The sequence below is a fragment of the Ptiloglossa arizonensis genome, chromosome 1, assembly GCF_051014685.1.
Source record: "Ptiloglossa arizonensis isolate GNS036 chromosome 1, iyPtiAriz1_principal, whole genome shotgun sequence".
NCBI classification, from domain to species: Eukaryota; Metazoa; Arthropoda; class Insecta; order Hymenoptera; family Colletidae; genus Ptiloglossa; species Ptiloglossa arizonensis.
Window position 1 is genome coordinate 16,181,529 of NC_135048.1, and position 27,342 is coordinate 16,208,870.

General features: G+C 36.7%; 1 protein-coding gene and 1 long non-coding RNA gene across 2 annotated transcripts in view; one reads left to right on the forward strand and one right to left on the reverse strand.

Annotated features, from left to right (window-relative positions):
- LOC143151346 (uncharacterized) overlaps positions 1–27,342 on the forward strand; it is a 147,408-nt gene that overhangs the window by 23,457 nt on the left and 96,609 nt on the right. The gene's annotated exons all lie outside the window — the stretch shown is intronic.
- Positions 19,966–21,408, reverse strand: LOC143151359 (uncharacterized). The gene is made up of 4 exons (XR_012993301.1): positions 21,397–21,408; positions 20,830–20,900; positions 20,661–20,744; positions 19,966–20,590 (listed from the first exon to the last, which is right to left on the reverse strand). It is a non-coding gene; the product is annotated as an uncharacterized LOC143151359 (long non-coding RNA).

The following is a 27,342-nucleotide window of genomic DNA, read 5'->3' on the forward strand; positions in this document are numbered from 1 at the left end:
AATAAAGAGAAATAACAAAACGTTCTAGCGACTTGCGTTCATTCGGTGTACTACTTTTATTTAAAAATTTTCTCCCAATATAACGTGCACAATATAATTGCCGAATCGAAAATCTTTTACCAGGAAATATATAAATTACAAGCTCGGTGCTCGTTTCAATACACGGGTGGGTTCATTTGACCGTGTAATTATAATTAAGCCGTTGATCGTATCAGGGTTTCCGTTTCAACGAGCGCGTTGTTCTCTTCTCGTTAAAAAAATGTCGTGCATTCGTTGAATCGACTGGTAGTAAAGTATATCGCAGACTCTGAAATGAGAACCATGACTATTCCGGTGCATCCAATTTACTATTCCCACTTGAGAGAAAATCAAGAGAAAACGATGCTTGTCCGAGTCGTCGCTCGAGCAACGTGCTTAGTTATGTTCCATTAATTTGGCCGATCTATTGCTGGAACACGGAGAAGATTTCCATGTCACGAATAGAGCAATCGAAGCGAATAATTACAGAGCCGCGATGGAACAGATCCATATGAAATTATCGGGTCTTTCGAGTCGTTATTAATCTAATTAGATTTGACTGGCGAATAATACCGAACGAAACTCTTGGTCAAATTTTGAATCGATTTGTTGCTTCAACGAAATAAAAAAAAATTTTGCAATACCTTCGTCAATCAGGCAATGAACACGGTAAGAGAATCTATAGTTACTTATGCTCGAGTTGTAACAGTTTGCTCGTACAGTGAAAAAAATTCATCTTTCGCCTTTCTTGTCAATATTTATTAGTTTGCTTATTTTGGTTCACTAAGAAATGGAATTCGTTTATTTAAGTATTCTTTGTCCATTGAAGAGAGATACCAAAATTTGACGATGATTTTTATTATACATTTTTATGCGTTGCAGTGATGTATAGAGTATATTGGTAAAAGAATTTTACCGTTTGAAATGAAATTTAAAACGTAGGAAAATTCAATGGTTACTTCGATGGGGTCTTTTCCAGGAGAATATGAGAACAGTTGGATCATCGTTATTACGAATTTTTTAAAAAATGATCGACCGTCACTGAGACTACTTAACGAATTTCTCTGTGTTCTGATAGGTGTTAATTAACGATACGAGAGTTTCAATTTGGTAGATTATAGATGTTAATGTAATTTCTAATGTTTCTCGATATTCCAGAAATAAAATCTGACACACGTAACGTTGAAAAGCTCGGTGCAGTTATAGTGGTTCACTTGATACCAATCGCGTAAAGTATGATAGTGCATTGAAACATAATGGGATTAACATAGACAGTAGCCGAAGGACATCGATACGAAACGTCGTTAGGGTTTTTCTGGCACGAGAAAAAATTGTTTTTGGAATTCTTTTTTATTCGCAAAAATTGAATCGAGAGATTGAAAGTTAGGGTTTTTCTCACACGAGAAAAAATTGTTTTTGGAATTATTTTGTTTGTTCAAAATAAATGAATCGAGAGATTGAAAGTTAGGGATTTTCTTGCAAGAGAAAAAATTGTTTTTGGAGTTCTTTTCTATTCGCAAAAATTGAATCGAGAGATTGAAAGTTAGGGTTTTTCTGGCACGAGAAAAAATTGTTTTTGGAGTTCTTTTCTATTCGCAAAAATTGAATCGAGAGATTGAAAGTTAGGGTTTTTCTGGCACGAGAAAAAATTGTTTTCGGAATTCTTTTTTATTCGCAAAAATTGAATCGAGATATTGAAAGTTAGGGTTTTTCTGGCACGAGAAAAAATTGTTTTTGGAATTCTTTTTTATTCGCAAAAATTGAATCGAGAGATTGAAAGTTAGGGTTTTTCTGGCACGAGAAAAAATTGTTTTTGGAATTCTTTTTTATTCGCAAAAATTGAATCGAGAGATTGAAAGTTAGGGTTTTTCTGGCACGAGAAAAAATTGTTTTTGGAATTCTTTTTTATTCGCAAAAATTGAATCGAGAGATTGAAAGTTAGGGTTTTTCTCACACGAGAAAAAATTGTTTTTGGAATTATTTTGTTTGTTCAAAATAAATGAATCGAGAGATTGAAAGTTAGGGATTTTCTTGCAAGAGAAAAAATTGTTTTTGGAGTTCTTTTCTATTCGCAAAAATTGAATCGAGAGATTGAAAGTTAGGGTTTTTCTGGCACGAGAAAAAATTGTTTTTGGAATTCTTTTTTATTCGCAAAAATTGAATCGAGAGATTGAAAGTTAGGGTTTTTCTGGCACGAGAAAAAATTGTTTTTGGAATTCTTTTTTATTCGCAAAAATTGAATCGAGAGATTGAAAGTTAGGGTTTTTCTGGCACGAGAAAAAATTGTTTTTGGAATTCTTTTTTATTCGCAAAAATTGAATCGAGAGGTTGAAAGTATCTTTTTGTAGTTTTTATTCGATCGAAGTTTTTCGTGGTAACTAATAACGCCCTTGTGACCACACCACTTTAGGTAAAGGTTAAACGTGATATCTTAGATGGAAGTGAGACCTACGAGGGTGTAGACCCTAAATCTTAGGATTTAGGTGCTCAGGATGTCTGTACCAGTTCGAAGGCCTAAAAATGAAACGATATTTGAGATTTCTTTTGGATACTTCACTTTCATATTTTTCATGTATTTATTTACTTACTTACGGTTTCTTCAGCTACAGAATTTTTTCAAATGTAAATAATTAATCGAAATAATACATCATTGTACACGGTGTGTACAAAGGGAATTATACGACCATGATCGACACGGTAATTTTGTTTTCGGTTATTTTAAATGAAAATTCAATGATTGAACAAAATTATAATACCAAAAGAAAGTACTAAGTACTAGAAGAAAAAAAAATTCAATTTTTCCACGAAATTTCGAAGCTTTCACGGAATCTTCGTGGTTAAAAATTGTACAAAATTGATTTTGGTTTCAAATTTCGAAAAAAAAAAAAGAAAACGTACAACAGTGTCGACGTACACGGAGAACTCAAAGTCCCGTAATATCGGCAATTTTTTGAGTTCTCGGAAAAATGGTTTTAAGTCATGAATTTTTAAGAAAGCGTAAAAAGAAACAAAAAGAAACTTTTTTCACTTCCAAGCTAGCCAGATCCCTCGAACACCTTTCCATTGCAGTGTTTGTATTATATTTTACATTCCACGCGATACACTCAACACTGAAATTACCGATAGATTCCGGTACATTAAGGTGTTCCTCGTACGTGTCTCGGGTAAATTAACGATTGGGGAAAAGGAGAAACTTATGAAATTGATTTGTATCCATAGAATACAAAAAAATGTCATAACGTCTTTGGAAAGTACGCTATGGAATTTGAAGTAAAATCCTTTGTAAAAGTAGTTGAAAACCAGTCGTTTCGACTGGTTGGTAAATCCAATGTTAACGGAACAACGAAGAAAACGCACAGTAGGTTTAATTAAAATGACGATTTCGAACCATCGTGGTTCACCGTATCGTACCACGTTCGTGTCACGTTGTCCGTAGTTCGGTGACGATCGTGATCATCGAACGTACACGAAATCATCGATTCGTGTAGAGATTTTGTGTGTCACGCGGTCATTAGAAGCAATTAATCGTTTGATCGTCGGCGTAGTCAGATATCATCTTGACCTGTATTCTCGTTGGAATTTCATTTAAGTGGTCTCCGACACCAAAAGATTATAAAGCAGAATTTTCTCCCGAACGGTGAGCAAAACACGAGCGTCTGATAGTTCGAGAAAGTAAGGGGAATGCCGTCTCGCAAGGAATTTCGCACTGGAAAACGCGAATCTCGTAATGACTCGTACTCCTTATAAGCGGCTGCCAACAAACTGTGTCCAGTTGTTCTTCATGGCGTTGTCATGCTCTGCTTCTTGTTGCTTCAGGGACGAAGATCGGAACAGATTGGCCCCGGTACCCGTTTCACGAACGTTCTTTCCTTCCGTAGAAAACTAGCTCCGTTTCTGCTCGTCGAGATTCCAATGGAAAGTTCATCGAACCCGTTCGTCGGCTCGTCTAGTCGTTCACCGAGCAATGTCGTTTTCAGCGCCAAATTTTTCCATCCAAATCGAGCTGTAAATTCCGAAGTAAACTGCTAACGAGCGGAACGAACGTCCAAGGGAAAATCAGCACTCGACGCGTGCGTGGCTTCAGTGACCGAGAATGAAAGAAAGAAAGAAAGAAAGAAGGAAAGAAAATTACGTTAATCGGATTAGAGAGGATTCATCATCCTCGGGGGAGTCTAGCGCGAAATCATTTTGAGGAAACTTTCTGGAAAGAGATTAATAGTGCAAGAATATTCTCCACTGCGTATATATCATCGTTGGGAATACATTTTCTGGGGAATGTGTTTCTGGTTCGTTTTGTTATCGATCGCTCGCGTTACGATCTATTCGACGTGTCAGAGTTTAATTTGGATAAAAATGCAGCGGAGCTGCATATTTGGGTGCGAGTCTGGTTGGTTGCATCGCGTTGACAAGTGGAAGAGGCGATCGTTTTGTAACTAGTGAAATTGGACGAGTGAAATTTCAGTTTTCCATTCGAAAGAGAAGCAGTTGGTAAAGGACCGAGGATTGGACGGGAGCAAACCTGGACAATATTATTTCGAAAGGAATCGAGAGATAATTATTGGAAAGAATATTTCGATATTTTGGTTTCGGTAGCTTTGTTTGGTAATAACCGAAATGTATTTGTTTGAAATAATAGGTACGTGAAATAGGGTACGAAGTAACACGAATGACGACGAAGAGTCGTTGAACAGTGTTATCGAAGATTTTGGAATATTTCTGGTATTTCTGAGAGAATTATTCCAGTAGGATTATTTTCAAAGATACGTCAGAAACGAAATAAGGTGAATTGATTTTATTTCGGGAATTAAATAACCGTGAAATAAAAAAATGAAATAATACTTCAAAAGTGGTCTGGGTATGCACGAGAGACATTTAATAAATGTTTATTTGTTGGTAATTCGTAAATTTGACAAAAGAAGGATGTTTTAAAGGAACTTTTCATCGAACGTTACTACAAATCAGTGAAAATGGTCGATTAGGCATGATATTTTACAGTATAGTGGTACTGGAATATATTATGTGGAAATTGGACTTACGTAATGATTAGTGATGGTGGAGTGAACTTACAGGATGAAATGTATATTTTTTACTTCATTGTAGGCGTGCATTTAATATTTAACAAAATATATCAACTACAGTTGCATACGTATTATTCACTCGAACATTCTCGCTTGCTCTTTAAATAAACGATACATACGTATACCGAAAATAAAGACTTTCCATTTCTATTTGTACCATATTTATATCCAATTCACGGAAAGTTGAAATATATTCGTATAAAATAGCAAAATACGATAGAATTTATTTAAGTATAACACATGTTACGCGAATAACTTCGCTGTAAGGAATTACTGAAAGTGCGCTTACGATTTGAATTTTTTATATATTTTAATACGTTTCTCGTTTCCCTTTCGTTCTTACATGTTTAACAATCGGACAGAAAAGCGAATTGTACGTGGAACGTAAATATACGTGTACGATATTCATCCATGCTGGATTTACAACATCTATAAGTAAGAAAAACATCATTGTGAATTTATCTGGAAAGTTATCGTCGTACAATGTGAGTGATATTTAAATCCAAGGATACGCAGGATAGGTGAAAACTTGAATATATATTTCAGTAAAACCATAAGTTTTAATACGCGGACTGAGTTATCGTGACGAAAGATGTAGATTTGTTGTCCCATAACGCGTTCAATTTTTTTCTAATATATTCTCAAGACTATTTAAATACTTTCTTGAATCTCGTTTCCCTTCTATAATTACTAGGTCGACTACTTCCAAGTAAAAAATTGCACTCCGTACCATAACGGAGTCAACGGATGAGTGCCTACTGGAAAGATATCGCTCTTCTTTCCTCAGATCATGGTAATACTATGTAGATCTATCTGGACTATCTAAATTAAACTTTTTTCCAACTGGAAAAAAATTACCTTGATAGCTCCAAGTGGTGAATATTCGTTCAAATTTCAGTTCAATTTTAATACGACGTGTCTTTGACATTGCATTCTTCGATGCTTTGCGTACGATAGTTTATTATCCGCTTTACGGTCGAAACTTATACGATTGTTACGATAACATAATAATAAGCACTCGTATATAGAAAGAGAAATAACAAACGTTTAAATACATAAATAGAAAAAATTAAACGAAAATTATCCTATTTGAAATTATACATCAAATTGATTTTCCCTCGGTCGTAATTTTTTTCGCTCTTTATGTTTTTAGTCTCGACTTTTATCTATTTTAAATAAATGATCAACATCAGCGCTTTCGTTGAATTTTCTCGTCGGTAAAAGTCTTTTCTCGTACAAGTACAAGAAGAAATATTCTTTCAAAGAAAAAGGACAAGTTCGAACGATTAAAAAGTAAAAGTTAAATATCTTTTTCGATCTCTGATGAACACTACGTATCAAGATTTTCAATATAAATACCTCGAAGAATTTAATAAAATCGTGATAAGGAATTTTCGGAACATTCGTATTTAAAGTTCAATTTCTTTCTTCGATAGTCTATTTAAATAACTATATCGCTCTGTTTGCTCTAGTCTGGGTTGCGTTACGTTATCATCGTATACTGTAGCATAACTGTCGTCTAATGTCATACTCTTCTTTTGGTGCAAGACTCCGACACGTTTTCGCACTCTGACTCATTCATTATTCCCGCGCACAGAAGAGAATCGTTCGTTCGAAGCTTTCTATTTCGAGTCATTGTATAACAATCGTTATTTTTCGTACGATAAGACGAGCAAGTAGAAAATTATGCGCGTTATACGTATCCGTGCGTCGCAGAGACTGAACATCGACGATAGTAAAACAGACTCGACTCGTGTTTGTCACGCTTGTACCATAATTTACACCACGAGTACGACTAAAAACATGATAAGTAGGGACGAGATCGAGTTCGATATCACTCGAGGGGAGTCACTTCGAATGCTCAAGATTCACTTCACGAGTATTAATCGTAAGAAACAATACTTCGTTTCTTCGTTTCGAGACAGCGATCGTAAACGTTTGGTAAAAATCATTATACCGCGAGAATGATAAAATCGAACGATATCATCTCTTCCACGCGACTCGACGACAACGCGGAACAGAATTCGATGTTGATTCCGAAGGGTCTCATTGCTCGAGTTTGTCCAATTCCCTGATCGAGTTGCAATTGGGTTGGTGGCTCTCGACAAATTGCTCGCATTCCCATTGCCAGGATTCTGTGCGAGGGTGGGGGGTCAATCTTCGATACAATGGCGATTCCTAAGCCTAATTGCAGAAGCGTGTTATGGGCACGTGGCACACGAGCACATCGTCTCGTCCGTGGCTTCCTTCGTCGGATATTTCGGAGCGTTGCAAGTAGGGATGGAGTTAAGTGGCTCGCGAGCAATGCAAACTATCTCAATTTGGTGTCGAGCACGATCGTATAGAAATAATAGTTTTGGTTTGGATTTTGAAATTAATTGACATTGGTGATATAATGGAAGTATTATTAATGTAAACGACAGTATTATCGCTACGTGGTAATGTTTCGTTTTAAGATCGATAATAGAGAGTAGGGATAGTAATGCAAATTAATAGTTTTGGCTTGGATCTTGAAATTAATTGACATTGGTGATATAATGGAAGTATTGTCAATGTAAACGACAGTATTATCGCTACGTGGTAATGTTTCGTTTTAAGATCGATAATAGAGAGTAGGGATAATAATGCAAATAATAGTTTTGGCTTGGATCTTGAAATTAATCGACATTGGTGATATAATGGAAGTATTGTCAATGTAAATGATAGTATTATCGCTACGTGGTAATGTTTCGTTTTAAGATCGATAATAGAGAGTAGGGATAATAATGCAAATAATAGTTTTAGTTTGGATCTTGAAATTAATTGACATTGGTGATATAATGGAAGTATTGTCAATGTAAATGATAGTATTATCGCTACGTGATAATGTTTCCTTTTACATTAGTTTTCTTCGAAACGATTAGTTCACGATCGAGGTTTACAAGTTTATCCACAGTTTCGACTGGCTGTGTTTCTTAAACGAAAAAGATCAACGAGAAAGATCGATCAAAGTCGCGGGTAAATCCTCATTAATACCTCTGTGTGTATGGAACATTTTACCGAGGGTCGGTAACGAAGTTGTTCTCGTAACTGATCGAACTCAAACACGAAGAACGAGCGATATGAGTAACTTCAAAGTGATATGAAACGCGCATCGATGTTGATACTAATTCCAATGAACATTTTTTACGTATTTCACGAGTATTTTTAATCGATTGGCAAGTTCTTCCCGTGCTAACGAATCGAAATTGAAACTTATTCGGATTATTTTTAATTACGATATATTCCAATTGTTTCATTGGGAAAACTTCATCGACATACTGAGGATACTGTCACGAATGTACAACAAGAAATATAAAAGTTTTTAATTCGTTATCGTTTTGAAATTTCGGTTAGCGGATTTTTAATTGCAAAATTGTTTATTCTTGGACTTGACGAGTCGTTTGAGTTTAAGAAGTGTAACGATTCATTGTTCATTGGTGATAACGATTTAGTTACCGAATCAGCGTTAAAATATTATCTTTAAGCGAGGAATTACTACATTGGGGAAATTTGTTTCCCCCTGGGTGTACAAATTTAACGAAAACTCGAGCGAAAGTGTTCAAACCTTCTTTATTTACCTTATTATCTGTAAAATCGAATCTCCATTACACATATTAACACAATGATACTACAATTCTATAATAATTCTACATACGTACAATGTTAGGTTAACAACTGCGTATCCTAGTCTTTTAACCCTAACGTATTGTTATTTTCACTCTTATAAATTATTTCCTTTTTCTTATTCGATACTTTTCAATACAATTCTGGTGTCAGTAAAGATACATTGTCATTATTACTATCATTATATTTACAACGTTTCGAATACAAGGTATACCTTTTATTACAATTTAAAGAAATAATCGCGTAAAAAATAATTTACAAGTACATCGAATGTAATACGAGCACCGTTTCACCCCATCGATGCAACGCGTAAACGTTTAACTGATACGGGCTCGTGGTTACTTATTGAACTTGGTCCCATCGCTAGTCGCAACTCCGGCTGCAATCTAGCCGAGTGCAATTACCCACGCTCGAGCTGACGCGATCCCGGAGGAGAATTTTGATCAGCCATGCAACACTTACTTCTGACTATTTCGCATTTTCTAAGATCCATTAGGCGGATAAAATCGTTGGATGTTGTGTGCCAGCGGCACGTTAATCAATTGCCTAATGAAAGCGCTGGTCTTGGCGTGCGCGTGAAAGTTTCCGTCGTTAATACGGCCTCGATCGATCATCCCTTTGTGTATCAAAAATGGTTTATTACGCGTGAGCTCCCAGTGGTTGAAAAACGTTTTCACGCATCTTGCTTGCATTTCATTAGCGTTGTGTCAGTCGCTTTTAAACCTAGGACGAAACGTTTAATTTTCTTTCTTTTCTATTTCTTTTTTTTTCTTCTTCTTTAAACGAGTCTGTTTCTTATACCCATAAAATTACGAACGGTACAAGTTACAACTCGTGTTTATTTAGATTTGAATTACAACTTCATAGAAAGCTCGCGTATGTCGTTAATATATCATTTTCTCACCACTTGGAAAACCGTGATTAGTATTTTATTTTACTACGCATATATTACGCGTACGTCTTTAAGCTTAATCCGTTATACGTCGAAGTTAGTCCTCGATGATGAACTGGCTACATCGTTCTCCTGTTACGAGAGATATACCGGGTTTATTCTACTAATGGCAATGATAACTCGTTCCGATATTTATTCAATAGTTTGCGCGCGGTACAGGCTGTCCCGATCGTCACCGGTCGATTTGAGTTTCGCGTTATTTTTTAAACGTCGAACCGATTAATTCGAAACTTATCACGTGTCATCTAGAGAGATGGGAAATTAATCGTGGGAAAGTACACGGTGAAAGAACGCGTGAAAATTATTCAGCCGTGTTACGAACAATCGCTATCTTTAGCGCGAACGATTTGCAGAAAAAAGGTAAATCGATCCGATTGGGACACTCTCTACTCGAAAGTCGGTACATCGAGTATCGATTTATTTATTTCGTACACGGTGTATCGAAACGATAAAACCGGAGAAAAATGTTGCACACGAAGACAGAATTTTTTTTTCATTAAGTTGCCACGTGTCCAATCGAACACGCGGTAGATAAAAATATCGAACAATATCGAAACATTTCCACGGTATACGTGGAATTATAATTCCATATTTAATTGTACATTCCAATCGTATAATTTTCCACGATGGAAAATTAATCCTTTGCACTCGAGGCTCTAAATTGTAAAATTAATCTCAAATGGAACATTTTCTCGAGTCCAAAGTATTAAGTTTGTTTCTCGTTTGCACACGTTTTTCAAAGTTTAACTTTCAGTTTAAAAATATATATCAAATTACTACGAAAAACAAACCCTTTACTCCTGAAACGAGGTTCATTCCTTTGTAAACACAATAAACATCAAATGTTATTCACTTGGTAGAATAGATGTCCCGATTACTACGTATCGAAAATAGTACACCGAATTAGGTGGCGACCGAGTATCTCCTCTCGAGTCCAAAGGGTTAATAAAATCAATCTCGTCGATTGAAAAATCAATTTGACACGATCCACGAAAAGATTCCAAAGTAAATGATAAAATTGTTAAAAATCTCGCAAGAAAATTACAGTTCACTTTCTCGTTCACTTGGTCTCGATCGCGTATCTTGAAAAAAGATACTTCGTTCGAAGTAATTTTAAAACCGGTGAAAAAAAAACACGTTTTTCCGAACGTCCTCTAAATAGGAGACCGGGATCGGTACTCGATGGGTTAACGAGTACGTCGCTGGATCGTTTCCCATCCCCGGTTCGTAGTATGGTTTCCATGTGGTGAAAATAAACACGAATATATACGAATCGAGCCGATCGTTATTTTTCCCTCGCGAAAAACGACGTTCGTAGGATCGATGCGAGCCAGGAGGGCCGCAATGCAGCATCCACGAACGAGCCACGGTGTATGATTGAGGAACGAAATAAAATTGAAAGGCTACTCCCGCGACCGGGAGAGAAAAAGATGGAAATGTCTGAGCCAGCATGGCCGTCGAGTGCATCCTAGTAGGAGGAGTACGTACGATGCACGTGAAGCTCTCTCTCGTCGTATAGAGTCTCCGGATGTGCATGGAAAAATTGTCGGATCTCTGTGGCTTTCTTTTCAGGAGTAGAACAAAATCGACGACGATTAATGAATTAATTTTCATACGCTCGTGGCTAAGAAACCGAGGAAGGAGATTGTACCAAGCGAATCGTAACTGGACAAAAAGCTGGCGAACGAAAAGATTTTCTTTTATATTTCTCGCTTCGTAACGCGAGACTTTGGCAGGGAATTATCGAACAATTACGTTCGGTCGAAGTTTTTCACCGTGGGTGAAGTTGCTTTTTAACGAGCACGGAAGTGGAAAGATTACAGCTCCAGATAAGCAAAACCCGGTAATCGTTTTAATTCGATCGTATTGCTGTACGATTACTCGCTTGTATAACGAGAGTGATATACGAGCGTATCGTGGAAATTTGAAAAATGGGCGAGTGAAATTTCGGGGAAGATTAAGATCGATCGGTGGTATATTTATTTAGCAGTGTCTTCTTAATGATAAATTCACTCCGCGTATGATACTACACGCAAAAACATTAATACAATTAAGTATCTAACTATATTATTCTTGTTCCAATATTTCTTCAATACTGCAATTCGGTTAATATGTCATAAATATTCTACCCACAAAAATACCTTCAAACATCTCAAAGATGTGTCACCGCAAATACCATAAAATATAAATAATTTCAAAAATGTGCGAGTGAAATTTCGGGAAAGATTAAGATCGATCGGTGGTATATTTATTTAGCAGTGTGTTCTTAAAGATAAATTCACTCCGCGTATGATACTACACGCAAAAACATTAATACAATTAAGTATCTAACTATATTATTCTTGTTCCAATATTTCTTCAATACTGCAATTCGGTTAATATGTCATAAATATTCTACCCACAAAAATACCTTCAAACACCTCAAAGATCACTATTATCACAAACACCATAAAATATAAATAATTTCAAAAATATCCGAGTGAAATTTCGGGAAAGATTAAGATCGATCGGTGGTATATTTATTTAGCAGTGTCTTCTTAATGATAAATTCACTCCGCGTATAATACTACACGCAAAAACATTAATACAATTAAGTATCTAACTATATTATTCTTGTTCCAATATTTCTCCAATCCTGCAATTCGGTTATCATAAATATTCTACTCACAAAAATACCTTCAAAAACCTCAAAGACGTGTCACCGCAAGCACCATAAAATACAAATAATTTCGCGTAAAATTTCGACAATTGAAACTCGAAAGATCGGTCGCTAAAAAAAAAATCACAAAAATACCACTGGCGAAACGAATGGTACGCGCTCGGATGGGAAGAGTACCGTGCACGTAGTACCACGTGAATACCGCACAAATATCGTTTCCAACTCTCGCGCGATACGCATCGTGGATCGCTCGCGCGTAATAAAAATATTTATTCGCCCTCCCGTGTTATTCCGCTGTTGTTTTCTTTTTCTCTTCTTTTCCTCTTTCCTCTTTCATTACCGATAAATCGTTCTCGACGAAGATTCGTTGTTCGGATAGTGCGGCGATCGCGACACGTTAACGTAACGTTGCCCGTGGTTCGTTATCTAGATAAAAGTGTTCACCACAGCGGTCGTAGCGATCTTCTAATGCCGGGGCTCTAGCCTGCGCCATGGCTCGTTGCCTACCTCTTCCTTCGTCCTCGGGCAAAAGAGTAGATGCCTACAGGTCCTCCGACCATTCATTCGCTCGTTCGTCACTCGTTTGCGAAGTTGTCTGAGGCCGCACCGGCACTTTTCACCTCTCTGTCGGTCGGAATCCTTCACGTTGACTCGCAATCGACACTTTGGCCACCAGCCGACGACGTTTCAGCGATTTTCTTTTCATTCGAAAATTCCGATCAGACCGCGAGCGAATTTCGAGGTCTACGAGAGGATCGAACGAACGTGTGCAGCCGAAAAGTGTAAGAGGCTTTTCGTTGTAAATCGTAGAGATTCTTGAGGGGGTTGTTGGGTTTTTTTTTTCTGTTTTGTTTTCTTTCACAGAGAAAAGAGTTTCCTTAGCTTCCGATCACTTCGTGGATCATTTGCGTCGTTTCGAATCGGTTCGTACGATTGGATAGGAATACGTGTCGGGAAAGGCTGCTCGATAGTCGAATTTAGTGATTCACAGTGATTCTGTAGTGCTTTAACCAACACTAGGAGGAAGAGGATACCCACCCGTCTGCGGCCACCGTTTCCGGCCGGCTCTGTGTCTTCTCGGTAAGTCCACGTCGCGACGTTCGCAAAGAATGGAATTTTGCATAGGTGCATTGATACTTCGTCGACGCGTACCTTCGTATGTTTCGTTTTTGTCGTTGGTAAGACACTGTAGGGATTCTTTTTTTATTAAAATTCTCGCGAATTATTCTTTGAGCTGTTATTGGTTCTTACGATTTGGAAACTCGAGCAGAAGAACCGACCGAGAAGAATAATTTTCTTGTAAAAAATTCTTCGATTTGTAAAATTGAAAGTAGAGTCGAATCATTGGTTTCGTTAGATAAGATATTCGGTAAATTTGAATTTTCCCGGTACAGTTTCAATTTTTGTCCATTTTTTGAAAATCGTTTTCGTTATTCTGGAAAGATTGAAATGTTTTTCGGTTCCTTGTCGAAGGAAAACGTATCGACGAAGTTTTGTTTTCTGTTTACTTAGCGCGCGTTCGATACGAAATTATTTTCAACGGGGAAAATGTAAAAGTACCAACGTTCGTTAAAATTCGTTGATAAAGTATAAATTCAATAAAAGGAAAGAAAATCGATGAGAAACAAGCACAGGTTTAATTACGAGTAAATGTGGTTTAGTAGTTTCGACGCTGTATCGTTTGGATTATTTTTGGAAAATTTGATGAAAAAATAAACAATGTTTTGAAACGGAGGAGGAGAGAAATATACGTAACCGTGAAAAGAAAAACGATTTGGATAAAATCGTGTAAAAGAGAAACAAAATTCAGTTAAAGAAGAAAGTTACCGTATAAATATTGACGTGCAACTCGTTGCAATGCAATATGTAAAAATTAGCAATATATAGAGGAGAATGAAAATATGCTAAACGTTTTGCTTGAATTTCTTCGTGCCTACGAAGAGAAAAAGGGGAGCAGAGTTCAGTAATTAGAAACTTTCTTTTTTTTTTTCTCGTTAAAATTGAAGTCGATGGTGATTCACTTGTTTAATTTATCCAAACCTCGGCACAATTTTTTTTTTTATTTTCTCTGTGATTTCTGTTACCTGAAGAGATCTCCAAATTTCAACGAAAAGGAGATCCAGCGTGTCCAATTAAAATTCAACCGTACAATGGCTCCGTTATTTCTTTTATCCTTAGAAGGGGAGGACACAGCTGAGTAATCACCGATTTTTACCAACTTTCACGTAGTGAATTTACATTCGTAACGAGTCGATATTTGTCCAAGCGTTTCTTCCCGCAGGCCTTATTATTCCAGACTTTAACGTTCGAAATTTAATAAAATTTCATTTTCAATCATTGAAATTTCAATATCCGTGGCTGATCACTTTCGCGAGAGTTTCGTTACAATGAAGACTGCTTTTCTGAAATATTCCAACGTTCGTACTTTTTCAATCAATTCTCATTCTCTGTTTCCATTTACAAATGATGAAATTTAATTTTTAATACAATCTAACAAAATTGTTACTCCTTCGAGTATCGCCCGGATAACGTGTGAATTACACTTATTTTATTTAGACGTTTTGGAGCGAGATTACAACAATTCTACAATAGTTTTTCAAATTCTAAATTTTTTGAACTTATATATTTATATCTTCGTCAAAAAGTTGTACAATTAATAACATAGAAGCGTAAACATCTTCTTGCTCGAAGAACGACATTACATCCGATATAATTATACATTTTGTACAATAATTTAATATAAAACTCAAGTTACACAAAATCAATATAACGTTTATTTTTAAAAATTTCTAACACTCGATGCAAACGATATTACACGCGACCGATCGTATTCAGAGTAGGACAATCTAACTTTAAATAAACGTTTATTTTCATTTATCATAAAATTAATTACTAACTATTTATAAACGAATATTATGTTTCACGTTGTCGAATGAGAAGTTTCATATTACATTCTTAACAATTATAATGTTTTTAAATCAGAACTGGTTCGGTACTGTGATCGATCACCTTATGATTATTTTCTACAAAAATAATTTTAACAATTACAATCGTTCGTCGATATTATAAAATTTGCAAGGAAGGTGTCACAGCTTGGATATTCCGTTGAATATTTAATCCTCCGAGGCATTGTAGTCGTCGCGCGTTGCGAATAATTTTTGATTTTTTCTCGGTCATCGATAAGTTGTCTGCATAAGTATCGATAGTTTTGGCAAAATGTGACGATAAATATTCTCGACTCTGCTTCCTGCGAGGAACGTTGATTCTGTAATTAATAGCGGCGACAGTTCGCGAACAATGTTTCTCTCTGTTTCATATTCCATCGTCGTACTAAGGGCATGCAATTATGCGTTCGTGTACGCGTGACGCGAATAAACTGTTTACACGATTGTACTTTCTTAACCGTCTGTAATTCGTGTTACTCAATCTTACGAAAATAGTACAGAACCGAGTAAACGCATACCAGACGGTTTTTCGACGCAAGACTTTCAAAAAGAACGATTTAGAACTTCGTACCTTTCAAATTTATCGAATAGAAAGTTCGTTACTTTAGCGAGAACAATTTTAGCATGCAGTTTCTCGAACTTTTAATGGAATCTTATTTCGTACTGATTTCCCAGTGGGAGAAATGACTTGTGAACATTGAGAATCTTAAACAAAAGAAATAAATAAATTTAAAGTTACGTGTTATTTTTTTTTTTTTTTTTTGTGAAAATGAAACACGATTTTTTTTAGAGTGCACAAACATTTTATTAAATTGTATATTCTCCATTTTGGAAAACGAGATGACTTTCCGAACAACCTAATATTTTCTCATCGGATAAAATAGTAAATCGACGAAGTATTTTCCTTTGAAAAGAAATATTGACGAAATATTAATGTAAATTGTGACTTTCACTTTTCTGGGAAAATTCAGAAATTGACATCAAACTATTTTGTACTTGTTAGAGAAAGATTAACGCTTATTGATGCAATAGTATTTACTATATCGATTTATAAACGAATATTATGTTTCACGTTGTCAAATGAGAAGTTTCACATTACATTCTCAACAATTATAGTATTTTTAAATCGAAACTAGTTCTTTACTGTGATCGATTACCTTATGATTATTTTTCTAGAAAATAATTTTAACAATTACAATCGTTCGTGGCTCAATCGCTGGTCAATTAACTACATTTATAATTTGCGTTTATAAATGATTAATTTTGCTTCTACTAGGACTTTCAATATTTTCTATTATCAACTTACCAATTTACCAATGATAAAAAAATGTTTAATCGTTCTGTGATTAATAATCGTTGAATTTATCGGGCAAATATTACTAATGTTTAAAAAAGAAATCGTACGAAAATAATTATTCTTCCTTTACATATATTATCAACGTTCGACGTAAAAATCTTTAACGTTGAGTTACCGTTGGTCGTTAAACGTACGCGACACAATGTTGGGAATAGTGTTTTAAGAAATCCACTTGTAACACGAAAGTCTCCGCAACGTTGGAGTTACACTTTGCAAGTTTTATCTTCGTTACCGGTCGTTCTTGAAATTACTTCACATTTTTTTTTTAAACGCGAACCTCGTGCTGTGTCTTCAACGCGATAAGTAACAAACGAGCAACTGTTTAGTTCTGACGTCACTCATTGTCTCACCGGTTCCCTGTGCGAAACGAAGATAAATTTTTGGACGAAAGGAGCTTCAGAGAAGGAAGGGTAACGCAAGGATGATCATCGCCGTGTGAAACATATTTTCTCACCATGAGAATGTTGGCCGCTCATTGAAAGGAGTCCGGAAATCTCTTTCTCCGCGAAACTCCGGTACAGTCGTCTGTGAAAATATACTTCTCGGTCACGAACCATGTAATTATCGCTGCTGTTCGTGGACGAAACGTTGCTCGATCTCTTCTCGTCTCACGTTGGTCGATTGGCTCATTTTTGCCAATAAATCTTCAAAATTGTAAATAGATCCTCGGAATTTTAATCTTAGAAATAAAGGAAAAAAATGAAACTAAAGAATCGTAAGATTGTTTTAAAATTCATGGTACACGTGTACCGATTATAGAAGAATATTTACAAATTTTTCCCACATCGATACAATCGATGATTATTTTTTAAATAATCGTCTGAAAGAAATTTCCTAGCCTGAGATTGTATGCAATTCCTATGCAAGAGATTGTAGATTATTTATTACCAATTTGAGTAAAAAGACACACGAGTGCCAATAAATTTCACTTACACACGTACACAAACACTACACAAAAGTATCAAATGTAATTTCGTTAATTTGAATTTTTCTATTATTTCGTTACGTAGAATTGCCCCTTATAATTTAAAACACCTGTTGCTAAACATCCTGTATGTAAAAGGTTTCGTATATTCGTATCACAGTAATAATTATATTCACCGTAATAATTATGTTTGCAAACTTGCACGCTTTTGTTCGTAACGTTATAGAATTTTTAAACAGAATCGCGTTTACAGTAATTTTCGAGTCGAGATAACGCTGTGATAAGTACAAATTATTCAAAATACAAGATATTCTTAAAATACAAATACGCGAGATTCATATTCGCTTTTTCCTTCAACAAGACTTCAAAATCTATCGTAGATATCGATACTTGAGTTTGATCTGTGATCAAATATTTCAATCGGATTAGTTTTTTTACCTGAAATTATTTTCACACGAGAATATTTAAAATAACTTTCCGATAAAATTATTCGCTAGGAAACTTCTCTCTCACTGCTTCGTATTGCAATAATCAAATCAAATTAAGAAAGATGTTGACACTGTGAAACCATTTTAATAGATTTCTCAACAAATTTTGTCGTTCGATGATAAATGGAGCTACTAAGTTCGTATTTTCCATTTTTCTAAAAATTTATTTATCATACAGACCTTTTCGATCGCAATTATACTAATTATTCTCGCGCAACTAGCAGACTACGCGTGGGTCCAAACGGACCCGTAATTTTTTCATCTCGCGTAGGCAAACACTTCGAACGAAAAACATTATTATTTTACCGTACTGTTCTTAATTTCTAAAAAAAAAGTCGTACCAATGGTACAATTTAACAAACCTCTCTCTGTTTCTGTGACATTTCTTATTTACTAATAAAGAGGGTTTGCAATAGGTTATTCGATAAGTTTTGTCGTTCGATGAGAAATGGAGCTAATCAGATTCGTTGTTTTATTTTTCTAAAGACGATACTATTGCTTGATGAACATGTTCGAAGTTTCACGTAGATCTCTCGACTCGTTCGTGTATTTACAATTGTTCAAAGTCGAAGTGTCATAGTATCTTTTTTACAATGGAAAAAACGACAGAACTTATCGAAAAACCTAGTATGCATCCAATTGCACGGACTCTCTCAATTCAGTAGTTTCTTCTTTCGTTTTACCGAAAGAAGACACGCGCCACTTGAGACATTTAATTGGACAAGTTTCTAAAAAAATCTTTTCCTTCTTGGACTAGACGTATTCGTGTTCTTTTTTTTTTTTGTACAACGTACAGATCTTTCGACGTCTTGGAGGCCAATACTCCCCTTCTTCTTGATGTACCAATAAGTAGCACGCGATCGTCGAGATCGACAAAGATGTCACCGTGTGACAGCGCTCTTCAACTAGAGCTGTTCGAGATCTGACAAAAAGCAAGACTGGAAAATCTCGTCCCAAATATTCGAGACGAGACGAGACCCGAATGTAAAGCGAGATCTCGCTTCTTTCAAGACTTTCGTTTCTTGCGAGAATCCCGAATGCAAACCGGGATCTCGCTTCTTCCAAGCCTCTCGGTTTTCCCGAGCTGCTCGCGTATATAGTAATCGGGGTGTCTCGGGTTTCTTCGCAGAACGCGATTCTTTCGCGCAGAGGAACGAAATTTCATTCGAACGATAAGTAATACACCAAACGAACCCATAGAGATTTATACCGGACGTTCGTTCGTTCGATCGAACGAATCAATTTTTAATCGTTACTTGTCAAATATTTTATTTATGTATAATTTATAGTGTTCACTTTAAAAAAATTTTAAGTGAAATTTGTATCCAGGTATTATTTTTCCCGTGTCTGCTCACTTTGGAGTGTATTACATTTATTCCAATTTCTATTTTTCTTTCCGTAAATGTTGTTTCTTGTAAATTGAGTAAATAAAAGAAAAATATATCGGACATAGTTGGGATTGTAAATTCGAAAAATTGGTACGATAGAAAAGAATTGGAATTATTTTTCCAATTATAGAAAATAAATTAAAATACTTGCAAGTATATTGCAGTAAAATGCTAGTGTGTTAAAAGTCGAAGGTATTTATGAAAATAAGAACGAAAACAGGGAATATCTTACTATACAAAACGAACAGTTTACAATTGTAACCCGATTCGAATGATTTTCTTCGTTCATTCAATTTACAGGATTCATCATTCGCGCAAAGAAAAATAATTTTCCCTTAGAAAATTCAAAAGATTGGTACGAGAAGAATGAATTGGAATTATTTTTCCAATTATAGAAAATAAATTAAAATACTTGCAAGTATATTGCAATAGCATGCTAGTGCGTTAAAAGTCGAAGGTATTTATGAAAATAAGAACAAAAACAGGAAATATTTTACTACATAAAACGAACAGTTTACAATTGTAACCCGATTTGAATTATTTTATTCGTTCATGTTTGAAAAATAGACATTCTCCCTTAGAAAATCGATTTAACCGTGTACGATGTTCTCGACGAAAGTTCTACCACCGAGGACCATAGTATGCAAAAAGATGAACGAGGGTTGGTCTAATTGGGAAGGTGGGGGTGACCGCTTGGCCTTGGAGACACGAAAAGATTTGCTCGTCGCAGTAGTCCTTTGAAATGGCCAAGTGTCGGTGGACAAAGATTCGCAATGTAACGAAAACAGCAGTGCGTAACGAGAGATATAAAAATAGTAAACGTGGCCACTTTAACCAGACGTACGTTTCTTCCGCTTCTTTGTTTCACCCTTTATTTTTTAATACGCGGCTCCTCTTCTCTGCTTTCCGTGCGTTAATCCACCGGCCCTTTCTCCCTGTTTCCCCTTCCATAAATATGCAGATGACTTTTAATTAGACGCGCTGGGAATTCACTGCACGTTCATCCACTTGCAGCTGCACTTTAGACGTCGGTGTCAGTGCGTCGGAGCTTGTTTTTCTTGTTTTCATTACGCAGATATTAAAGCATCCGCGCCAAGTACTCGCAGACTCGCTCGACGAAATGCACCAGCTGTTTCTGCGGAGTTCGTATATTTATTACTTCACAAATACTGGACACATAGTCACCAGCACGTGCAGTGGCTCACACTCGAAGTTTGTCCATCGTACTCGGAGCGAGAAGATATCGTGGTGATTTACCCGTTCGGTGCAGTGCTGATTTCGAATGGCTTCTGCGCAAACTTCAAATTTATGAAAATAATATAGGAAATAGTTCAATATTACTTGAACGATATCGGTACACTCAGGGATAATTACCTTCAATTTGTTGGCAAAAAATAACGATTGTATTAATTCCCAAAGAACATTTCACTTTATCCTCCGTGTATCTGTAAAATATAGTTTCTTGTTTATTCGAATATAGAATGTCGTACAGTATGTAGAAATGGTTAAAATTATCAATATTGTTTCTGCTAGTATCATACGTGAAATCATTTATTTAAAATCTTTACTTACATTGCCTTCGATAAGTTTTCGGTGTTTAACCGCATTAGAATTGGTAAATATTTAAAGAAGTGAAATATACTTGCAGAAATATTCGCACAATAGATAAACTAGAATTTTTGTATCGTTTTGCAATTCAATACAACATGCAGGAAATAAATATCAATTTTGAAGAATCGTTAACACGATACCTCTATAATAGGTTGATCTTTAACCTCGTTAAGAGTACCGTCGCATAAATACCCGTGTGTTTAGTTCTGTATTCAGTTTATATATCGTAACGTGAAAGTAACGGCCACAATTGGGCATAAATTTCACATCATTCGTAATGTGACGTCCTTGGAAAGGTTAGATGCGATGAAGATGTCGTTTACATTGTACCTGGGTAGTTCCGTGTTATCCGAGGGTTAGGTGTTCGTTGTACCGGGTTTTTCTGTACAAGTTTCCGTACGCGATTAAACGCATTTAGAAAACGTACGTCGCGATATGCAAAGGGTTTTAAAGGCTCGCAAGATGGCGGATTCGTCTATGGTGTCCAGTACGGCCCGGAGGAGATTCGCGCTTGCGGATATCCGGCGGATATCCGTGGTTCTTGCAAACTATCATTTGCGCAGCTCGGAGAAGCCGGGAGTCTCTTGTTCGCCTGGACATTGCTTGCAATCTCGTTTACATTGTTAACGGTCTTATTAAGTTTACAGTCCGCGGAAGTAAGCCAAAGGTAGTGTCTTTGTTAGCATTGTGCCGCATTGTTTCAGTGAGTGCTTTATGTACACGAAAAGTTATCTGTACTCGGTAGTGCCATAAAGACGACAACGACGTGCATTAAGTAACATTTGCATGAGCATTGAAGTCAATGCGTACAGCGTGAACGTAAACTTCGGTTTCAGTGGAGCTAAATACAATTCAGTGTTCGTCCGAGTCGAAATTATTGCCATACCTGTATACGAAGTGGAAATTTGCCGATCGACAACTCGAACCTCTTGCGAACGATTCGAAAAATAGTAATCGTAACAACACGTCGAACAAATAATGTTTCTTATTTTTATTGTTTTTCTTGCTGGAGGTTTGAACGATATTTTTACATCTGAAAATAGACTGCAGTTTACTATTAAGAATATGAAAATGCACAAGTCTTCCAATTCTTTATTTTGAAGAAATTGTGTAAGAAGAATTTTCAGAGGTTTTGTAACGTGTTCGGTGAAGAATAAATGTCGGTATTATAGTTCTTGAAATATCGTTTTGAAGAGAAATAGTACTATTTTAGCATAAAGATTTCGGTAAGTGTAAACTATCGTGTGTAAATGGAAAAGTTTATTTTGGAAGAACCGAGGAAAGAATAGACAGGGAATGGTGAAAGAATAAGAAATTTTGGAGAAGCAAAAGTTGAAAGAAAATAAACGGCTAGAGAAAAAAATGCAAGGACGTAGGGGCACTGCCGTAGCTGCCAAAAGAACAATAAAACAGTATTAGCGCAGAATTTAAAAAAAGCTACACCAACTGTACCCTCGGGTCCACGAGACACGAACATTCTTATCGCGTAAAAACTAAATAAACATTAAAAATTCAAAGTTAACTGAGAATCGTCTCGAAAGTACTCGATAAACTAGCTCAATACTATAACATTTATAAGAAACGCAGATCCTTCGCAGATCCTATTGGATCTTCAGTACTAAAGTATACCAGTTACGAATTAAATATCGTAACATGGAGTGAGCCACAAAAATTGTGAATAAATATTCATAATTACATTTCGTCATACTTATAACATACCTATAACATCGTTGTAAAATTGATAAATGTTATGGATCTACGTCAGTTCAAATTTTAGCTCGTTTCAAAGAAAATACTGGAAGAAGAATTTAAGTGAATATTTAATAAATGGAAACGTTCGGAATCTCGAGCAGTCGTCTGTGGCAAGGATACTTTCGGGACCAGACGCGATCTCGCCCGACTTCTTGCGGGCCGACCCGAACTCGAGGTTTCGGGTATCCACACACCCTATGCATCGATGGCCGTTCGAAACAGTAATCCGTGTTAAGGAGGATTCACACTATCCATCGGGCAAACTTTCATCGTAATAATCCCTCGAAAAATTCTTCGATGAATGTACATAATTTACCACATTTTACTTTGTCGTATACAATTGTTACTATACAATTTTTATTAAACAGTTCCTAATTGATCTTATTTCGAAATACAGCTGGTAGGAAGCATGTATATTCTAACAGTGTGTCTTGCACAGTAGAAACGTCGTTGAAATTATTTTAATCGAATGGCATACATTTGATATGTATATTTGTATTGTATTTCCGATTGTGCGATCGGCCGATGAAGTGACTTATAACATAACGGCTATTGTGAATTCCCCTTTATTCATCGGATCTCTCTTCTCCAGATTACCGTCTATTTAAAAGCTTGGAAAACTTTCTCAAAGAAAAGCGACCGGTTATAACCAAGTGTATTAATATTAACGTAGTTAGGATTATAGTTTACGGATCGTAAGAATCTCTTCGAAAGATGATAATCGAGGCCGAAAGAGTGTGATAGGTATTGGATAAAATCGAAAGAAAATAATTAAGTTAGGTTAGGTAATCTGATTTTTCTACCTTGTCGTTTGAAGTAGAGTACATCTTCGTTTCGATAAGTGAAAAATAAGACTAGATCGTTTTACCACCTAGAAAGGAGTCTCTACTCTCAAGAGTACGGTTGGTAACCTTCAATGTGGTATACATACTTTGACTGATAAGAAATTATTCGAGCATTAAATACGGTATTACAGTTTCGTACGAAGAAATCCGCGAATATCCCTGCAGCAACTCAGTGGATTTTCCGAAAAAGGTGAGGTAATCTCGGAGAAAAAAAAAGCAGCCCGATTGCATAACCGCGTCGGGCGGAGTACGATGATTCTTGGCCGACTGTGGCGACACACGACGAGCGGGGTAAGCGTGGAGCCGAGCCGCATGGCAACAGCGGAACCGTGTTAAAATATCGCAATAAGGCATTAAACAAAGGAATCCGGGAGGAGCTGAACCAAGACCGTGGTTACTGAAGCGAAACGGCTCGAGTGTTGTTTCTTCGAAAGGACTCGTGGAGTCTTCCATTCATAACACACGTTTCTTCGGGTCCTTCGAGTGCTGATTTTAGAAGCTATCGTCGTGTTCCTTCGTTTCGGTCTAGTCTCTCAATCGAGGCATGGGAGATCTGTTTTCTCGATAAAAACCGCTGACGTGCCGTGCGTAACGATTACTCAAACGGCACGTTTGCCGAGAGAGTTCGATGTTTCCTCCAGTTTCAGTCTTTCGATCGAGTTCCTTCTGCCCGAGGAGGCTGGATTCGTGAAATCAAAGGACGCACGCATTTTCGTTCGCGGTAACCTCCGACATCTAAAATTAACCATTATTATTAAACGTTAAAATGAAATATTGCTCGTCGAACGAAAACTACACGAAATTACGTTGAGTGTTTGCCTTGAACCACCGATCAAAATACGTACTACGAATACAATTTAAAAACAATATTATCGAAGAAATTCGTAAATTTCTGAATCGTTTCTATATATCGTAGAATGAATAGAAACGTGGTTGTTTTTGTCGAAAGATGTACGTACATTTCTGTCAAAACATATTTTTTATAAATATCCAGTGCATTCGTTTTTGAAGGATTTCGAGTTTCACGGTGTGTTGTAAAACGATTTCGATCGAAAAGAGTCTCGGATGCAGTCGAAATAAAAGCACGAGCGTCGGTAAAAATCACGTTGATGGGATTCTGCAATCCCAGTTGAGTATATAACCGAGCCAAAAATGCAGAAACGGTCCTTTTAGTCTGTCTTCAAATTGGAAAGATCACTGTTTCGCGCCAGTGATGAGAACCACTTATCCGTACTCGTCTGGCAACGTACAGACCGAAGTAACCTAACCGCAAACGTGGTGAATCATCCGAAGGACGCTCTCTCCCCATCTCCTCGGCCGTCTCGGTCTTTTTTATTTTCCTACTCATCCATCGTCCGCGATTCAGGATGGGATCGGTTTAATCCTGTGCCGTTGCAATAACCCACCGAATGCACAGACTTGTCGACTTTCCGTTCTGTCCGGACTTTCTTTCTCGCGACGAAGGAAGCAGAAAAAGCTGCGACTAATCCTGATCGAGGAATCCCTGAAGAGTCGTCGATGAGTGTTGTGGAGTCGATTAAGTGTCACCGAGAACCAGGAGTGCTGTTATGGACTTCTTTGTCTGGCTTTGCAGTGTAAAGTTGTACAATTTTTTGTCCTCTGTTCCAGATCTGTGTTGGGCACACTCTTATTCGAATAACGAGTAACGAGAAACGCGTAACGTTTTATCTGGGAGTTCGAAATAAATTTCTACTTGAATGAAAATTTATCTAGACGAAATAGACGAACGAGTAAATATTTATTCGTTGCATAAATAATACACGTGTTTATGCCGGTGATGCGCATGCGCGTGGTATATATATATATACACACGGTACGTGCTTAGTATTTTTGTCATTTTTGTGGCGCGTGTGACTTTTACACGTGTGATATTTTTATAGTGCGTGGTATTTGCCCGCGATACCTCTACGCGGTATATGTGTAATATTTTTGTGATTTTCGTGGTGTGTGCGATCTTTGCATGCGTGGTATTTTTATGGCATTTTTCTGGCGCGCGTGATATTTGTCTGGTTCGTCTTACGTTTTTGTGGTATGGTGTATTATGTGTTACAATTTTCTGACGTGTATGGTAATATGTGCGTGAACGATGTACTATTTTTGTGTTGTACAATATATACGATACATAGCAAACAGCATACACCGAATAACGAGCGTGCAGATTCACATCGTACAAACAGTATACGTCACAAAAATGTCACAAACGTTGTAATTATCGCACAAAAATAACCCACATGGTAAATATATCTCACAAATATACCAGAAAAATACCGTGCACACAACGCAAACATCACACACGTACCGCGTACGTAAAAAATACCACGTATATTATCACACATCGAATAACACGTAACGGACAACATTCTATACAGCGGATACTGCACATACACTATACGCTTATGCGGCAGGATACGCGCGCCCGCATACATAACAGATACTTTTATCGTTTACAAAATGAATAAATATTTATTCGTCCATCTGGTTCATTCGAATCGAGTTTGACATAAACTGTCATTCGTTACGAGCGAACACTGCGAATAACGAATACTGATTATCCGGATAAAGTATTCGATTAATTATCCGGATAAATATTTATTCGAATACTTGTCCGAATAAATAATTAATCGATGTTATTCGAATCTCGGGCTCTCGAAGCATTTCGTTTTGTTCGATGTCGGTATTCTTTCGCCGGATATTTATTGGCTAGCAAGGAAAGTTTTCCTTCTGCGATAAAATATGATAGATTTAATCGCGGGGCGGAGCATTTGCTTTCGCGTCTTCTGTTGCATCCCTTTTGTATTTACTACGGTCTTGGCTGCTTCGTTTGCACAAACTTTCGCCAGGCCGTATATTACCGTCACTTTAATTTTGTTTTCCTGCTTATCTGCTAATTCTAATAATATTCATGACAAATAAACGAGGTCGTAATTTCAAGTTGGCTGTAATACCAAGCGAACAGGAATTTTACCACCACAATGCTTCTAATGTACAGTAAAGCATTGATCATTCGAGTGTCTACAATTTGTGTTAGAATGTTATATGAATATTTATCGCAGCATGGTTCGTTAAAAAAGTGGAAGAAAAATGAATCTACCGGTGATTATGAAAATTATCTGAAAGATATATTATATGTATCGTGCATACATTATTATAATCTACTTTAATGCGGAATCTCGCCGAAGGATGGAGTTACTATCGATTCGTACTATATATTCTTCTCGATCGTGTGTCTATTGTTTCGAGCGAAAGATATCTTTCTTTTTCGAATACAAATTGATAATGAATCTCTAGTGCCCGATCGTGAGTCCGACAAGATTGACGAATGTACCGTGACGTTCGATCGAACACGAATGTGCAGGAAAGATGAATTTTAACGAATTGATACGTATCGGTATTAATGAGCACGTCGTGTTGCATTAGTATCACCGCTGTATGGTAACGTGCGTTATGTGCTATCTAACCATTATGTATTTAGAACTTTTTAACGTAGAATTATACGAAGCACATTTATATAACGTTCTCGTCTTACTTTAAGCTACAGAGCGTGCTGGCGAAGTTCGTTGTGTATATCGCTAATTTACATCGACCGACGTATTACAGCGATCGTTGATGCAAGGAAAGTGAAAACTCGCCAGTACATTCGTAGACCGTTTCACGTCCG